Here is a 16,879-nt window from a genome sequence, read left to right as displayed (position 1 = left end):
TTAAAAGTGAATGTGTAAACCAAAAGGGCTAGGCTGGTAATATTTCTTTAAGTATTAATTATTAATAATTTACTAGTTAAATAATAAAATAACTCAATCACATCCCAATCATTACTGACATGTTAGTAAAATTGGAGGGGACCATCAAAATTTCATATTTTAAATAAAATTGGAGAGGTATCATGAAAATTTTAAGTGAGGTAAAGTTTAGGAACTTAAAAACTGGATTTTAAAATAAGGATATTAAAATTTGAAAAACTTAAAAATAGAAGGAGAAAAGTGTATTTAAGAAAAAAAATAATAATATACATTTGTATTTACAAACGTTTTTTACCTTTACACATTGGAAAATTGAAATCTTCCTGCCTTATATCTATTGTACAATTCAATTAGAAAACAAAAAGTCTTCCACCCTCATATTTCAATTTTCATTCCACCATGTTGTTCTATAAAGTCAATCATCAAACTGATAGCTTCTTCAGTTCCCAGACTGTCAGGTCCAGATAAGATCTATAAGAAAGTATACATTACACATACAAGAAAGTACATTATCAAATAAATCAAAGTTAATAATCATTACCCAAAAATTAATAATCATTACCAAAAAATTAATAATCATGTTTCTTACACAAATGAGTAAAGAATCAAAGTTATGGACAATTTTGAAAATACTGGCTTGGAACAAGGATAATTTTCCTTTAAAGCAAAACTGGAGGCTGAATATTATATCTGTCATGATACCTATTCAAAATTTCAAATACCGGCGTAATGAACACGTGTCACTATATAAAAAAATATGATATTCCGGACATATTACCAATATATATTATTATTTAGCAGAATTGTATTGTACCTGAATGCATTTGACGAGTGACCTCAATATTATTGTAGTAACAACCCTATCAGTTTCCTGCATATGTTTTGAAATGACAAGAAATAACTCGATGCATAAACTAACAAAATAAGACGTTAGAAGGATAACCAAATACCTTCTTCAACAAGTCAACCACAGATCGCACAATGAAGAAAGTCCGATAACTTTTAATGTCATTATTTGTGTCTCCTACTTTAAGTGAGAGTAACAGGTTTGGAAGACCTAGAAACAGAAGGTGAATTAGTTTATCAAAAATGGCTTAATCACAAATTTCAAGGTTTTAAGCTGAACTCGAAAAATTTAAATCTATATTAGCAGTCTTACGAATTTGAAAGTTAGAACGTTCAAGAAAGCGCACAAATAATGTAACAACCTAAACATTTAAATACATGTTTTATTAGTCACATGTTTGTGTTTTAGGTAGACACAAACTTCAGATCTATCAAACCAACCTTGCTAATGTGGGGGGGAAAGTTTATAGCAGACCGAACAGCACAATATCTCGCCCAACTTTCCTTACAAGATATACCATGCATTCTAGATATTTGGCAAGGACCAACAGTCTAGATAAACTGTACTTATTAAACACAATGACTTTCAGTGCTTCCATTGTTGTATCGTAATAATTTTGGCGAAAAGTTATCTGCATGCAACAATTACATATCAAATCACATTAGGTTAACTGTTTACCTTTCAAAGCATATAAATTAAAACAGCAAAAATAAGCAATTCTGTACTAACAGAGGTCAAGCAGCAAGCGGCATTAATATTTTGTACCTGTACATGGGCACAAGAGTAACTTCTAATGAAGGGAACTAGTTTAGCCAGTAACTTCTTGTGATACAGGTCATTCATTAATAGTTCCTTATATTCAGTCACACACTTAATTGCATGCATAGTAGCGCAAAGTACTCGGGAGTCCAGATCATCTAGTGATTTAAAAACCAAGATTCACAACTTGGTCAAAGTACTGCACTATGTCCTGTGGTGGCAAAAGGGAAGAGAGAATCATATATGAATGAAATTGTTAGCATCATAATTTACATGATATGCATGAAATCAACAAAAAATCATTTTTTGGCACTATTTATGCAGAGAAAAAATTGCAGTTGCAACCACACATCATGACACCTATGTCATGATTAGGTTTTACATCTCCCACAACTGTAATTGCAGCCGCAACATAATTGTTTTCCTAGTTCCGACAGCACATGGCAAGTCTCCGATTTTCATGATATTAAGGATCACAGCGCAATACGACTGCAGACCTGATTCAAATCACGATATACCCTAGCTCGCATGGCATGATAACAATAATGAAGGGGAAAAGAGTACGATTCTTCTCAAAACAATGTTCTACAGAGCAGACATAGAAAAATTACATGACATGATTGCTCTTTCTATAAACAAGAGACTTTAAAGCTCATTCAATAAATATACATACCACATTGATGTTTCTCTCTATGATCCAACCAAAGGCAAGCATTGCTGCATGACGGAGGCGCCAATCAACATGAGATGCATAGTGCATCGTTATCGTCTCAGTTTCCGTGGGAACAGACACACCTTCATCCCCATCTAAAGAGAGTGAATCAAACAAGAAGACCCCATAGTTGAAAGCATCTGTCATCCCACAGTCATCACAATCCTTATTGTCATACCAAAGAGGTTCATCATCATCATCAACACACAACAAAAGGCTTAAAGTGTTAGAAATTCGGTATGATAATTCTAGATAACTTCGAAGAATCGTGTTCCTACACTTTTCGAACAAAGTATTTCACCCTATTTTTGCATGGGTTCACGAAATCTTTGTGGGGATTATTCTCGAAGAGCAATCTGTTTCTAATAATAGAGAACTGTTAAAATTAATGTGTTGTAACCACCACTATGAGTAAGCATTATGAAAGAAGTGCAAAAGAGTTGTAACCATCATAATATAATTACTGTCTTTATTTAGAGTTATGTTAGAATTGTATCATTAAGATTGAGAGAACCAAAGAGTCCTCATCTTAATTATCATCTTATTGTCTTCTATGTCAGTTTTGATTCAAGCCTATATAAAGGCTTTGTAATGTTAAGAAAGATATATCAGTTGGTGGTGAATTCAGTAAAATAGCATATTCAAAGCATATCTTCCACCAGTGGAAGTATAGTGAAAAAAGTGTCCAGTTTTAAAGCATATCTTCCACCAGTGGAAGTATAGTGCAAAAAGTGTCAAAAACCAGTTTTCCTCTGCAGAATTCTGTAACACTATAATTTATAACATACCACCTCTAGAATACCACCAACAGAGTGGAACTTGTACACACAGATGTGTGTGGTCCTATGAATACTTTGTCTCATGGCAAAAACAGGTACTTTATCTTGTTTATTGACGACTTTACCCGCATGACTTGGGTATATTTCATGAGACAAAAATCTGAAGCGTTTGTAATCTTTAAGAAGTTTAAAGCATTAGTTGAAAAACAAAGTGGCCGATTTATAAAAATGCTGAGAAGTGATCGAGGGAAGGAGTACACCTCAAATGAATTTCACAAATTTTGTGAAGATGAAGGTGTTGAAAGACAGTTCACCGTTGGCTATACACCTCAGCAAAATGGTGTATCTGAAAGAAAGAACCAAACTGTGATGGAGATGGCGAAATCTATGCTACTTGAGAAAGGTTTACCTAAAACCTTTTGGCCCGAGGCCGTTAACACTGCTGTGTATTTGATGAACAGGTGTCCAACAAAGGCGGTGTGGAAAAAAACTCCATTTGAAGCTTGGAGTGGGAGAACACCGTCGGTGAACCATCTTAAATTTTTTGGATGTGTTTGCTATGCTCAAATTCCTAAACAAAAGAGGACAAAGCTGGAAGAAACAAGTGAAAGATGTGTCTTTATTGGCTATAGTTCCATGTCGAAGGGCTATAGACTTTACAACTTGAAGACAAACAAGGTGATCATTAGCCGGGATGTTGTATTTGATGAGAATGCTTCTTGGAATTGGGAAGAAGACAGAATGAAGGAGAAAACAGTCCCTGCAATCATATTACAACAACAAAATTCAGCAGCTGAGAATGAGCAACCGGCTCCATGTACACCAAGTTCCTCATCCTCTCCAAGTTCAAGTTCATCATCTCCCAGCTCAACTCCAATAAAATTGAAGGATTTGAGTGATATTTATGCAAGATGCAACTATTGTGTTGTGGAACCAGAAAATTTTGATGAAGCAATCAAAGATGATGTTTGGAGGAATGCGATGCAAGAAGAGATAAATGCCATTGAGAAAAACAAAACATGGCAGCTAGTTGAAAAGCCAAATGAGAAAGAAGCTATTGGAGTAAAGTGGGTGTACAAATTGAAGCATAATCCAGATGGGTCAATTCAAAGAGCCAAGGCTAGATTGGTAGTAAAAGGCTATGCACAACAGCCTGGAATTGACTATTGTGAAACTTTTGCCCCAGTTGCAAGATTGGATACTGTACGAACAGTTATTGCATTAGCAGCTCGAAAAGGGTGGAACTTTTACCAACTTGATGTGAAGTCAGCTTTCCTGAATGGAGAATTAAAAGAAGAGGTATATGTGCAGCAACCTCAAGGCTTTGTGACTAAAGGCCAAGAAGAAAAAGTTTACAAGTTGAAGAAAGCTCTCTATGGGTTGAAACAAGCACCTAGAACATGGTATAGTGAAATTGACAGCTACTTCATTCAACAAGGATTTCAAAGAAGTCCAAGTGAGCATACCTTGTATGTGAAACATCAAGGTAAAGATGATATCCTTCTTGTTGCCCTTTATGTTGATGATTTGGTGTATACGGGTAACAACAAGAAAATGGTTGAAAATTTTAAAATAGAAATGATGAAAAAATATGAGATGAGTGATCTTGGCTTGCTGCATCATTTTCTTGGTATTGAGGTTTACCAAGATGAATATGGAGTTTTTATTTGTCAAAGGAGATATGCTGAAAATATTTTGAAAAAGTTTGGAATGAAAGACTGCAAACCTGTTGACATTCCTTTAGTGGTGAATGAAAAATTAAAGAAGGAAGATGGTGGAAGATTAGTAGATGCAAGCATGTATAGAAGTTTGGTTGGAAGCTTGTTTTATCTAACAGCTACACGACCTGATTTAATGTTTGCTGCTAGTTTACTCTCAAGGTTCATGAGTAAACCGAGTCACTTGCACCTTAGAGCAGCAAAAAGAGTTCTAAGGTATGTCATGGGAACCATGGAGCATGGAATCAGGTTTGGAAAAAGTTTTAAACTCGAAATTAAAGGCTATTGTGACAGTGATTGGGCTGGAAGTGTTGATGACATGAAAAGCACTTCTGGTTATGTGTTCAGCCTGGGTTCAGGAGTAATTTCTTGGTGTTCGAAGAAACAAGACACGGTAGCGCAATCTTCAGCTGAAGCAGAATATATGGCAGCTGGTTTGGCTACACAACAATCATTGTGGTTGAGAAGAATACTTGAAGATATCGGAGAAAAGCAAGAAGAAAGTCTGCTGCTTCACTGTGACAATAAATCAGCAATAGCCATGGCGAAGAATCCTGTTTTCCACAGTCGAACAAGACATATTAATATAAAGCACCACTTCATTCGAAGTGTGATCGAAGATGGTGATGTGCAGTTAGTGTTCTGCAATTCAGAAGAGCAGCTTGCAGACATTTTTACTAAAGCACTACCAAGAGGGAGATTTCAGCAACTTAGAGAAGCAATGGGAGTTAAAGAGCAACACATTAAGGGGGAGTGTTAAAATTAATGTGTTGTAACCACCACTATGAGTAAGCATTATGAAAGAAGTGCAAAAGAGTTGTAACCATCATAATATAATTACTGTCTTTATTTAGAGTTATGTTAGAATTGTATCATTAAGATTGAGAGAACCAAAGAGTCCTCATCTTAATTATCATCTTATTGTCTTCTATGTCAGTTTTGATTCAAGCCTATATAAAGGCTTTGTAATGTTAAGAAAGATATATCAGTTGGTGGTGAATTCAGTAAAATAGCATATTCAAAGCATATCTTCCACCAGTGGAAGTATAGTGAAAAAAGTGTCAAAAACCAGTTTTCCTCTGCAGAATTCTGTAACACTATAATTTATAACATACCACCTCTAGAATACCACCAACAAGAACATATCAGGAATGTAGAGAGGAAGTATTATTTTCGTGTGCCAAAATCGAGGCCAAATGACTCCTTATATAAGAGATCAATAACAGAAACCGAAAAGACACACCTATTCAGAAAAAACAGTCATGTCTGTTGGGAAAGGGTACCCCGACGGGGCGCTGCCCCGCACCCCGCCAGAGGCTCTTCCCCTTGGACCCCGACGGGACGCTGCCCTGCACCCCGTCAGGGGCTACGCCCCTTGGAACCCGATTTCAATTATTCGTATTCAATTACACGTTTGGCTTGACGAGCGTGCACTCCGCACTACCCTAACTCGTTTCAAACTTAACGCATAATTGCATCGGCCTATAGTAAATCACATTACTACCAAAATACATAGATGATACTAAAATCACCAACATAAAGAAACTGCAAGTACCCTCCTCATTTCCTCATGAGAAAGATTCCCAATCATATTTTCCATCTCTTTCTTATCCACCGCATCAAGCTCCTTGAGAACGTTAACTGCAACAAGCACCAGTTCCTCGCTCACATTTTCTATCTCTGCTACTCTAATCATGCACCAAAACACTTCACCGTGTTTCCCCTAAAAAATATAACCATCTTCCAGCGTTACTAAATCCTTCAAACGTTTAACCCTATCCTCCGGAACCTCTTCTTCCCCATGTTCATCAATGATACTCAACAAAATCGGCAAGAGAATGTCACGTATTTCTGTTCTCCAAAGACCTTTCGACAGTACCATCAACGAATTCGCTACATTGTATGCCAATTTCTTCAATTCCCGATCCATCGAGTATATCAATTCCAAGATGTTTGAAAAGACGAGATCAAACCTCCCTTGATTCAACCAGAACTCCCTATTTTTAAAAGCATTCCCTGAAAGCTCCGTTAACAATAAAAGCCCTTTCTCAATATTCGATTCCGCTTCTCCAGAAATGCAATTGCAAGCATACTGAAGAAGCTCTTCCCAACTGCCGAGAGCAAACTGATGCAACCTATCAGCGAGGATGCCAATCATTTCGCATAGCGAAGGAAACACAATTTCTTCAGATTCCACCTTGAGTGAATAAAGAAAAGGCTCTTTGAGTTGAACTAAGATAAAGGAATGCATTGAACTGTTTAGCCCTTTAGGAAGAACTTCAAGAATAAGAGAAACGATTTGCATTCGCGTTCGAAGCGGAGGGTGGAGTTTGAGGATTTTGGCGTGCTTGAATCAGAATGCATTAGGGTAATTGATCGGTCACCATTTTACACTCAATTTCATCATGAATTCGACACACGATCGTCATGTTTGGTAACACTTTGTGTTTGTTTTCCAATGTTTTCTTTAATTTATCTAGTTATAAGTTTATTTGTTTGAAATTTGTTTTTGTGCCGTTCTCACTGTCAATTAGGTGCTTTTGATCTTGTTTGTTAATGGTTTTAGGTTAGCTTCCGATTGATGGAAGATCGCATGTCCAAGAGGTGTGCAAAAAGGAAGCAAGAAGCAAAAAGGAGCAAGGAGGGAGAGGCGGACACGGTCTGACCGTGTCACCTGACACGGCCGTGTCAGGCCTCCTGAAGAGTGGTACCCCTAAGACCAGAAGCTGACACGGTCTTCCCGTGTCAAGTGACACGGCCGTGTCAGCTGTGCGGACAAAATTTCTGAATTTTTGGTTTTTCCAAATTTTAAATTTCCAGGGGCAGTTTGGGTATTGCAGCTGAGATCTAAAAACCTAGAGGGATTAAAAGAGGATTGAAAGACAAGGAGAAGAGACTTTTTATTGTACGAAAGAATTCCAGAAGAGGGCAAGATAGCTTTATCAAGGTTTTGGAAGACGAAGAGATTCAACGGTGGACACCATTGAAGATCAGAGTTCTCCTAATCTTTGTAAATGTCTAAACTTTTTGATTTTGGTTTCTTGAATATTATGAGAGGCTAAACCCCCCAATGCCAGGGGGTGTCCCTGATTTTAATTGTAATGACTATGATCTACGTATTTCTTTAATCAAGTATTCATGTTTTGCAATTTAACTGTCTAATGTTTTTATGCTTTCTTTGTTGGACAAACAAAGATCGATCTGCGGTTTACAATTCGTAGGACTATGATTGTTAAGGTTTTTAGACAATTGAATCTGAGATATCACCTAGGACTAGGGATACGGTAAGGTTATTTGAATATTCTTGATTATTTATATCTTTGGTTCACAAACCTTTGTTTCTAAGGACTTAGGCAATAGGATTGCAAACCAAAAGGTTTTCACTAAGTGTTATACCCCAAAATTTTCCCGCATCTTTTTTCAAGAAGACTTCTATCTAAAAATTAAGAGTTTCATATAATCTTGGATTTTTATCCCATAAATATCCTGATTTACGAATACTTGGTTTTTAGAATTTTTTTCTTATACGATATTTTGGCTCGCTGTTGAATTTATTCTTACACAAACGCCAAGTACTGTTTATTACTTCACACACGCTATTTATTTGAGATTTATTTATAGATAAATAGTACTGACGCAATTGGTATAGAATTAAATCTTTTGCAGGCGCAGAGTCCGGGGACTCAGACTGTACTGGTAACAAGTAAATTATTATTAATTTTTGTTTCCCACTAATTTTTGTACTATATTCCATTATTTTCAAAATCTTTTCCTTTCTTTTCAAATCTCTTTCTTTCAAAAATCAAATCCTAACTTTATTCTATACATCTATCTTTTTTCCAACACTATCATACACTTTCTTTCAAATCCTACTTCCACTCAAATTTTCCTTTTGTACGGAATCACTTCATTCCCTAACGTCTCTATCTTTCTTTTCATTCTATAAATACCTCTCATTTTTTCCATAAAATCTCACATCAAATTCTAATTCATCTCTCAAATTTCTACTTCATATTCATTCTCTCTTCTTCCCCGGCAAAATGGCGAAGCGGATGGAAACGTGTTTTCTTATGGTCATCACTGTCGTGGTGGTAATCATGTCCTTCTTCTGTCTGCGTAGTCCTAAAAAATGTGGACCTGGGTTGTTTACACTCCCAATCATCTATATGTTATTATTTGTAGCATGGGTTATTAATCGTCACTCTTAAAGTTGTCGTATCTTTTATTTTTTAATAATAACGTACCGTTCACTCATCGTACTGTTCATTACAGTATGTAATATTTGTACTGTCAGTATTAAATATCGTACTATCTGTCGTACTGTTGTTTAAATATTAAGACAATATTTTGTGTGTTTTCTGTCAGTTAGATATTTATTTTTCTGTGCATTAAATGTTTTTCAGGGTTATTATCGGTAATTTTGCTCGCATACAGTATATATTATTTATTTATTACGTCTGTGTTTTTTTAACAAGTCATGTAAATAAATTTTCACCATTAACATAACAAAAAACAAAAAAAAAGAAAATTAACTTTAACTGTTGAATTTTCACCTTAACTGCTATATTAATACCTGAACAGTCAGTTGACAGTCAAACCCGCTGACAGTGCAATTCTCCGTGTTTTGTACCATCAATCAAATCAAACTTTTGCATTTCAAAATTCCAAGATTTTTGTTCTAGAAGTCTTATGAATATCACATGATTAGCATAGACTCAACACTGCACAAAAATCAGGTACGCTTAACTGTCTCCTATACAAACAGTCCCTAACTAGGGTTTCTTGTTTTTTTCAGGAGAACAAGTTTTTGAGACCTCAAATGGATTTCATGGACAGGTCGCGAAAAATTTTTATGCTTGTTTACCCCTATTCGCTATTTTGCAGGGATGAGTTTCATCTATTACAGCGCTTCTAGGCAAAAAACGCTGTTAAAAGTATTGGCTGGAGGTTGAAGACGAAGGCGTGGCACCATCTGATTGGCCGGTTTGAAAAGCGCGCGTTTTGTCTTATTATTGGATCCGGTGCTTCGCTGACTAGACTGTTGCCATGTGCCACGCATCTTTGTCCATCATATCATTTTAATTATCTAATCTAACGCTTTTTGACCTGCAGGTTCACCATAGACCCTAGGGGTTTGCCACACATGATCATTATTTTATATATTTTCTATTTTATTTTATTTTCTTTACAAAATTAATTTAAAATAGTTTCAAAAATCAAAAAAATATAATAAAAATATTTTTAGGTTTCTAAAATAATCTATTATTTTTTGACATAAAATATTTTATTTTTTCTTAAATATTAAAATATTTTGTATAATTAACTAGTATATATTTATATATTTTATTTTTAATTATTTTAACTAATCAAAAAATAAAAAAAAATTGTTCTTTATATTAAATATAGTTTATATATTATAAGCTAATTTTGTACATATTTAGGACAATTTTCTCTTTAAGTTTTAATTATTTGTGTAATTATTTTTATAATTATATGATTATTTAACTTAATAATTTCAAAATCAATTTCAAAAATTCCAAAAAAAATAGTTTTGTTTTAAAATTAATTGACAAGCATTTTGAACATATTTTAAACTTAATTTTTAGGTTTAAATTTTATTTCTACCTTTTTTCTCATTTTAATTAAATTAATCATGCATTAATTCTAATTAAAATCAATCATCAAAAAATCCAAAAATATTTCTTTTATTTTCTTGCAATTTAAATTCCTATATCAAGTGTATAGGTTGTCAAATTCATGTAAATAGCATAGTTTACATTTCCCGCACAATCGATGTAATAGCGTAGATTTACTTTCCGCATTTTACGTTTCCACATTTTAATTTCTGTACATATAAAACTGCGTGTATGTCAAAGATAAAAAATTGAAGCGTTAGGTCACTAACTTCAAAGATAAAATATCTGAATCAAAACACAAATCACACCTGCACCTCTTAGGGTAATCCCTCTTTTACTCTTTTCAAAATCAAAATCAAATTCTATTGTTTCAAATGCAAAATCGAACTTTCGTTTACATCCGGTAAAAGGAGAATTTTCTAAAGGAAATAGGAAAAGACCTTATAACTTAGGGTAGACCTCCTAATTGCTTGCTCAAATCAAAACAAACAAATGTCTCATATATCATTGTTTTTCAAAATAAAACTTTCAAAAAAAGACAATACTTGGTATATATCCAACAAGGATCATTACGAAGTTAACGTTCTTTTTTTCAAAACATCTTTTGAAAGATAAAACACTTTGTATACATCCGCACAAGGATCATTACAAAGTCAATTTACAAAGGTATTTGAAACCACATACAAGCATTTCAAGGCAAGAGAAAAGTGATTCAAAACAAGTGAGCTAAGCAAATTAAGAGCCCATGGATAACCATGGATACAAAGGGTGCTAACACCTTCCCTTTGTATAACCTACCCCCTTACCCAGAATTTCTTAAAGGTCTTTTTTCTGTTTCTTTTATAAACCTTTCCTTAATTGGATAAAATAAAAGTCGGTGGCGACTCTCTGATTTTCAAAAACACAAAAGCAGAAAGAGAAGAGTCAGTTCGTGTATCTCTCCACGAGAGGTACGGTAAAAAACCGAGGGCGACACTAAGGACTTAGGAAAACACCCTTAAGAACAAATAGTTGCATCTCATGAACTTGTTGAAGAGATCTTTTTACAGAGTCATTATAAGGAAAATCATACACCTACCTTGGCATTACTCTAAATTTATACACAAATGTCCATTTTAATTTCAGCTTATTTATTTTAAGTTACTTATTTCATTATAATAAAAGAAACACTCCTATGCTATTTTGTTTAATTGACTAGTTACAAAAACTTGTATTTCCCACGTAATCCTCGTGATCGATACTTGGGGTAAAACTCATTATTACTACATCGGTGAAGATAGTACACTTGCTATTTTTCCGATCAAGTTTTTGGCGCCGTTGCCGGGGATTGCCAAAATATAAGTTATTTTTCAGTCAGTTAAAATTTTATTTCTTTTGCAAAAATTTGATATTTATTTACTTATTTATTTTTATTGTTCACTCCCAACTAATAACTGTCTAATCTTGTATGTGAGGAAAGGCCTCAGCTGAACTTCTTTTTGACGCAGAACCCGAAAGATTATTGCGAGCACGACTCCGAGAAATTAAGCGGAAAAGACTAGCATCAAAAGAAGAATCACCTATATTTTCAGAATCAGAAGACGAAGAAGTAATATCTATTCAGTCCGAGCAGTCAGATTCTGAGCCTGAAACTATGGCAGCTGATCCACCTCCTCCAGAGAAACTTTTAGGTGATTATGGAAGGGATAATGCACTGCTGGGAAGAATGACCATAGTAAATCAACCGGTTAACGTGGCACACTTCCAACTACATCCTTTCACTATCCGTCAGTTAGAAACTAAGCCTTTTGCTGGAAGAATAAATGAAGATGCAAATAAGCATTTACAGAGATTCCTCACCACAACAACATCATTAAAAATAGAAGGCCATTCTGAAGAAGCCAAGAGACTTGTGATGTTGCCATTTACTTTATCCGAAGATGCGGAAGAATGGTTTTACTCACTTCCAGCTGGAAGCATCACAACATGGCAACAGATGGAAACCGCCTTCTAGAATGAGTATTTCCCTGCTCCAGTCTTCATTCGAAAAAGATATGATATCGTAAATTTTAAGCAGAAAGAAGGGGAATCGCTGAGAGATGCATATAAAAGGTTCAAGAGGTGTTTGGTTGCATGTCCTACTCATAACATGGACCCAACCGAGCAACTGCAGATTTTTGTTAATGGTCTCCGACTTAAGACAAAACAGCTTATTGATACTGCTGTCGGTGGCTCAACAAATTTTTCAACAGCCACTGGTATCAAGAGAATCATAGAAGCTATTGCCGCTAATGAGCACATTGAGTTATATGACCGTGCAATGAGCCAACCGGGAGGTAAAATTGATTTGAAGCTTGCTGATCAGGTAATTAAAATGGAAGAACAAGTCGCGGCTGAAGTAGAAAGAAGATTGAAGAAGATGAATATTAGTGAATAGAAACTAGCACAAGTTGAGCCAATCGCCTCAGTTGTTTGTGAAATATGTAGTGGACCGCATTTTGCGATGCATTGTGTGGCAACGCAAGAACAGGTGGAGCAGATTCATATGTTGAGGCAAAATAATCCATATGCCAATACATATAATCCAGGTTGGAAAAATCATCCTAATTTCGCATGGAAGGACCAACAAGGAAACGTTCAAAAGCAAGGACCAACCCAATTTCAATCTCCAGCTCAGTCACAACAATATAGACCTCCTCAACAACAACTTCCTTACCAACAACAATTTCAACACCACCCGTAACAGTTCCAATCTCAAGCGCCTCAACAATTTCAACAACAGGTACCGAAGAAAGCAGATTGGGAGATCGCTATTGAAAAAATGGCAGCTCAAAATTCTCAATTCCAAGAAGAAACAAGGAGCAATCTGAGGAACACAGGAGCATCAATCAAAAATCTGGAAATTCAAATGAGTCAGATTGCACAACAAATGACCAACACTCAACCACATGGGGCTCTACCCAGTGCCACGGTTACAAATCCCAGAGACAACAATCATGTGAACGCTGTGATTACCAGAAGCAATAAATCCAATGAAAAACCTGAGAAGAATTCTGACGAAGAAGATATGTTGATTGAAGTGGATGTAGAGATTAAAGAGAACGAGGTTGTAAGTCAAGTGGTCAAGGGGGATGAAAGGGTGGTAAAAGAAAAAGTGGTTACACCTAAACCGACGGTTAAACTCCCTTTCCCCACAAGAAATAAGAAGAAAGAACAACATGAGAAGAATTTTGAGAAGTTCTTAGAGATGTTCAAGAAGCTTGAACTGAACATTCCCTTCTTAGAGGCACTTGAGCAAATGCCAACCTATGCAAAGTTCTTGAAAGATATTATCTCAAAGAAGTGGACCATTGAGAGTGATCTGATTATTCTAACTGAAACTTATAGTGCTATTTTGCAGGGCATGAAGATTCCGGTTAAAAAGAAAGATCGAGGTTCAGTGACTATTCCATGCACCATTGGTGATAGGTCTTTCAAGAAAGCTCTTATTGATTTGGGAGCAAGTGTAAGTCTTATGCCATTATCCATCTACAAAATTGGGGATAGGTAAAGTACAAGATACACGAATGACACTTCAGTTTGCCGACCAATCAGTGAAAAGACCGTACGGAGTGGTAGAAGATGTGTTGGTGAAAATCGACAAGTTCGTTTTCCCTGTAGATTTTGTTATTCTAGAGATGCCCGAAGATGAAGAGATACCAATCATTTTGGGGAGACCATTTTTAGAGACCGGGAGATGTTTGATCGACATAGAGGAAGGTACAATGACCTTGAAAGTTTATGATAAGGAATTAAAGATTGATGTGCGAAACACCATGAAGTACAAAGATGACATTGCCACAAGTCAACACATTGAGGTAATTGATCAAATTTGTGATGAAGGAAATTCTTTGACAACACAACAATTACCGTTGGAGAGAGTTTTGAGCTTATCAATCTTTGGAGAAGAGGAGGCAGTTGATGAAAAAGATAGTGAAGTTCTAGCCATGATGGAAAAAACATCATTTGTCAAAATCCTCGCCAAAACCGATGGGAGGAGCTAAGGCAACCATTAGTGGAGGAAAGAAAAGATGAACCAAAAAAGGGGGCTGAACTAAAACAATTACCGGAGAACCTCAAATATGTCTTTTTAGACACTGAGAGTAAATGCCCGGCCATCATAAGTTCTCACCTTGAGTTCCTTCAAGAAGATAAACTTGTCAAAGTGCTTAAAAAGCATAAAAGCGCTCTTGGATGGTCCATTAAAGAGTTGAAAGGAATAAGTCCAACAATTTGCATGCACAAAATCCTCATGGAGGATGATCACAAACCAGTTGTCCAGCGATGAAGGAAGTGGTTAGAAAGGAGGTGGTAAAACTTTTGGACGCAGGGATGATCTACCCAATATCTGACAGTTCATGGGTGAGTCCAGTTCATGTGGTTCCAAAGAAAGGTGGAACTACCGTTGTTAAGAATGAGTTGATTCCCACAAGGACAGTTACAGGGTGGAGAGTCTGTATTGACTACCGAAGACTAAATCTGGCAACAAGAAAAGACCACTTCCCGTTGCCTTTCATCGACCAGATGTTAGAAAGGTTAGCGGGTCATGACTATTATTGTTTCCTCGATGGCTACTCGGGGTACAATCAGATAGCTGTTGCACCTGAAGACCAAGAGAAGACTGCATTTACATGCCCTTTTGGTATTTTTGCTTATAGAAGAATGCCATTCGGGTTATGTAATGCCCCGACCACATTTCAAAGATGCATGCAGTCTATTTTTTCCAATATGCTTGAGAAGCATATGGAAGTATTCATGGATGATTTCTCGGTTTTTGGTAAGTCTTTTGATAATTGTTTAACTAACCTTGCTCTTGTTTTAGAAAGATGCCAACAGACCAACTTAATCCTCAATTGGGAGAAGTGTCACTTCATGGTGCATGAAGGTATAGTCTTGGGCCACAAAATTTCTCATAAGGGGATAGAAGTTGATCAAGCCAAGATAGAAGTCATTGCAAAATTGCCTCCTCCCCTGAATGAAAAACGTATCCGAAGTTTCTTAGGGCATGCGGGTTTTATCGTAGGTTCATAAGAGACTTCTAAAAAATAGCAAAACCTTTAACTACACTTTTAGTTAAGGACAAAGCTTTTATTTTTGACAAAGAATGTGCCGTAGCATTTGATACACTAAAGCAAAAATTAGTGTCGGCACCAATTGTTGTAGCCCCAGATTGGTCTCTACCTTTTGAGATCATGTGTGATGCAAGTGATATTGCAGTGGGGGCGGTTTCGGGACAACGTAGAGAAAAATTGTTACATGTTATTTACTACGCTTGTCATGTGTTGAACCCTGCACAGATGAACTATGCAACTACTGAAAAGGAGTTGTTAGCGGTCGTTTATGCCTTTGATAAATTCAGGCAATATTTGTTGGGTTCTAGAGTCATTGTTTATACTGACCATGCTGCCTTGAAGTATCTTTTTGCTAAACAGGACTCTAAGCCAAGACTGCTAAGGTGGATCTTACTCCTTCAAGAGTTTGATGTAGAAATTTGTGACAAGAAAGGGTCTGAGAACACTATGGCCGATCACTTGTCTAGAATGTCACCTATTGAAGAGACAGAAGCCACGTGCCTAATAAAGGATGAGTTTGCAGATGAACATATCCTCGCTGTTATTGGTGTACCTTGGTTCGCCGACTATTCGAACTATTTGGTAGGTGGTATTATCCCTGATGATTTTAACTATAACCGTAGAAATTTTTTTTATATGATTGCAGGTTCTACTTGTGGGATGATCCTTTCTTATACAAAAAGGGTCTCGATGGTTTGATTAGAAGATGTGTGCCCGAGGAGGAACAACGAGATGTGCTAAAAGCATGCCATGACTCAGACTATGGCGGACATTTCAGTGGTGATAGAACGGCTACAAAGGTCTTACAATCGGGTTTATATTGGCCCACATTATTCAAAGACGCTCAAAGCATTGTGAAAGAATGCGACAGGTGTCAGAGAACGGGGAATATTTCAAAAAGAAATCAGATGCCTCAGAAGGGTATACTTGAAGTGGAGTTGTTTGATGTGTGGGGTATTGATTTCATGGGACCTTTTCCACCATCATATGGGAAGAACTACATCCTTGTAGCGGTGGACTACGTCTCTAAATGGGTTGAAGCAGTTGCTCTTCCTACAAATGATGCCAAGGTGGTGGTGAATTTCCTCAAGAACAACATATTCTCCAGATTCGGTGTCCCCTGTAATACGGTAAACTGACTTTATTTGAAATGTGCAGATAGCAAGAGTCGCCACCGACTTTTATTTTATCCAAATATCGGAAAGGCAAAAAGAACAGGAAAGACCTTTGAAAGATTTTGAGTTCGGGGGGTAGGTTATACAAAGGGAAGGTGTAAGGCACCCTTTGCATCCATGGGTA

At 36.3% G+C, this 16,879-nt stretch overlaps 1 pseudogene; it reads right to left on the bottom strand.

The window, feature by feature from the left end:
- Window positions 1-414: 414 nt before the first annotated feature.
- The window catches only part of LOC131635999 (uncharacterized), a 47,042-nt pseudogene continuing 30,577 nt past the window's right edge, over window positions 415-16,879 (bottom strand).

This window comes from Vicia villosa, unplaced genomic scaffold (genome assembly GCF_029867415.1).
Source record: "Vicia villosa cultivar HV-30 ecotype Madison, WI unplaced genomic scaffold, Vvil1.0 ctg.001616F_1_1, whole genome shotgun sequence".
Taxonomy (NCBI): Eukaryota; Viridiplantae; Streptophyta; class Magnoliopsida; order Fabales; family Fabaceae; genus Vicia; species Vicia villosa.
The sequence above is the reverse complement of the archived record's forward strand: the minus strand, read 5'-3'. Positions and strand labels throughout refer to the sequence as shown.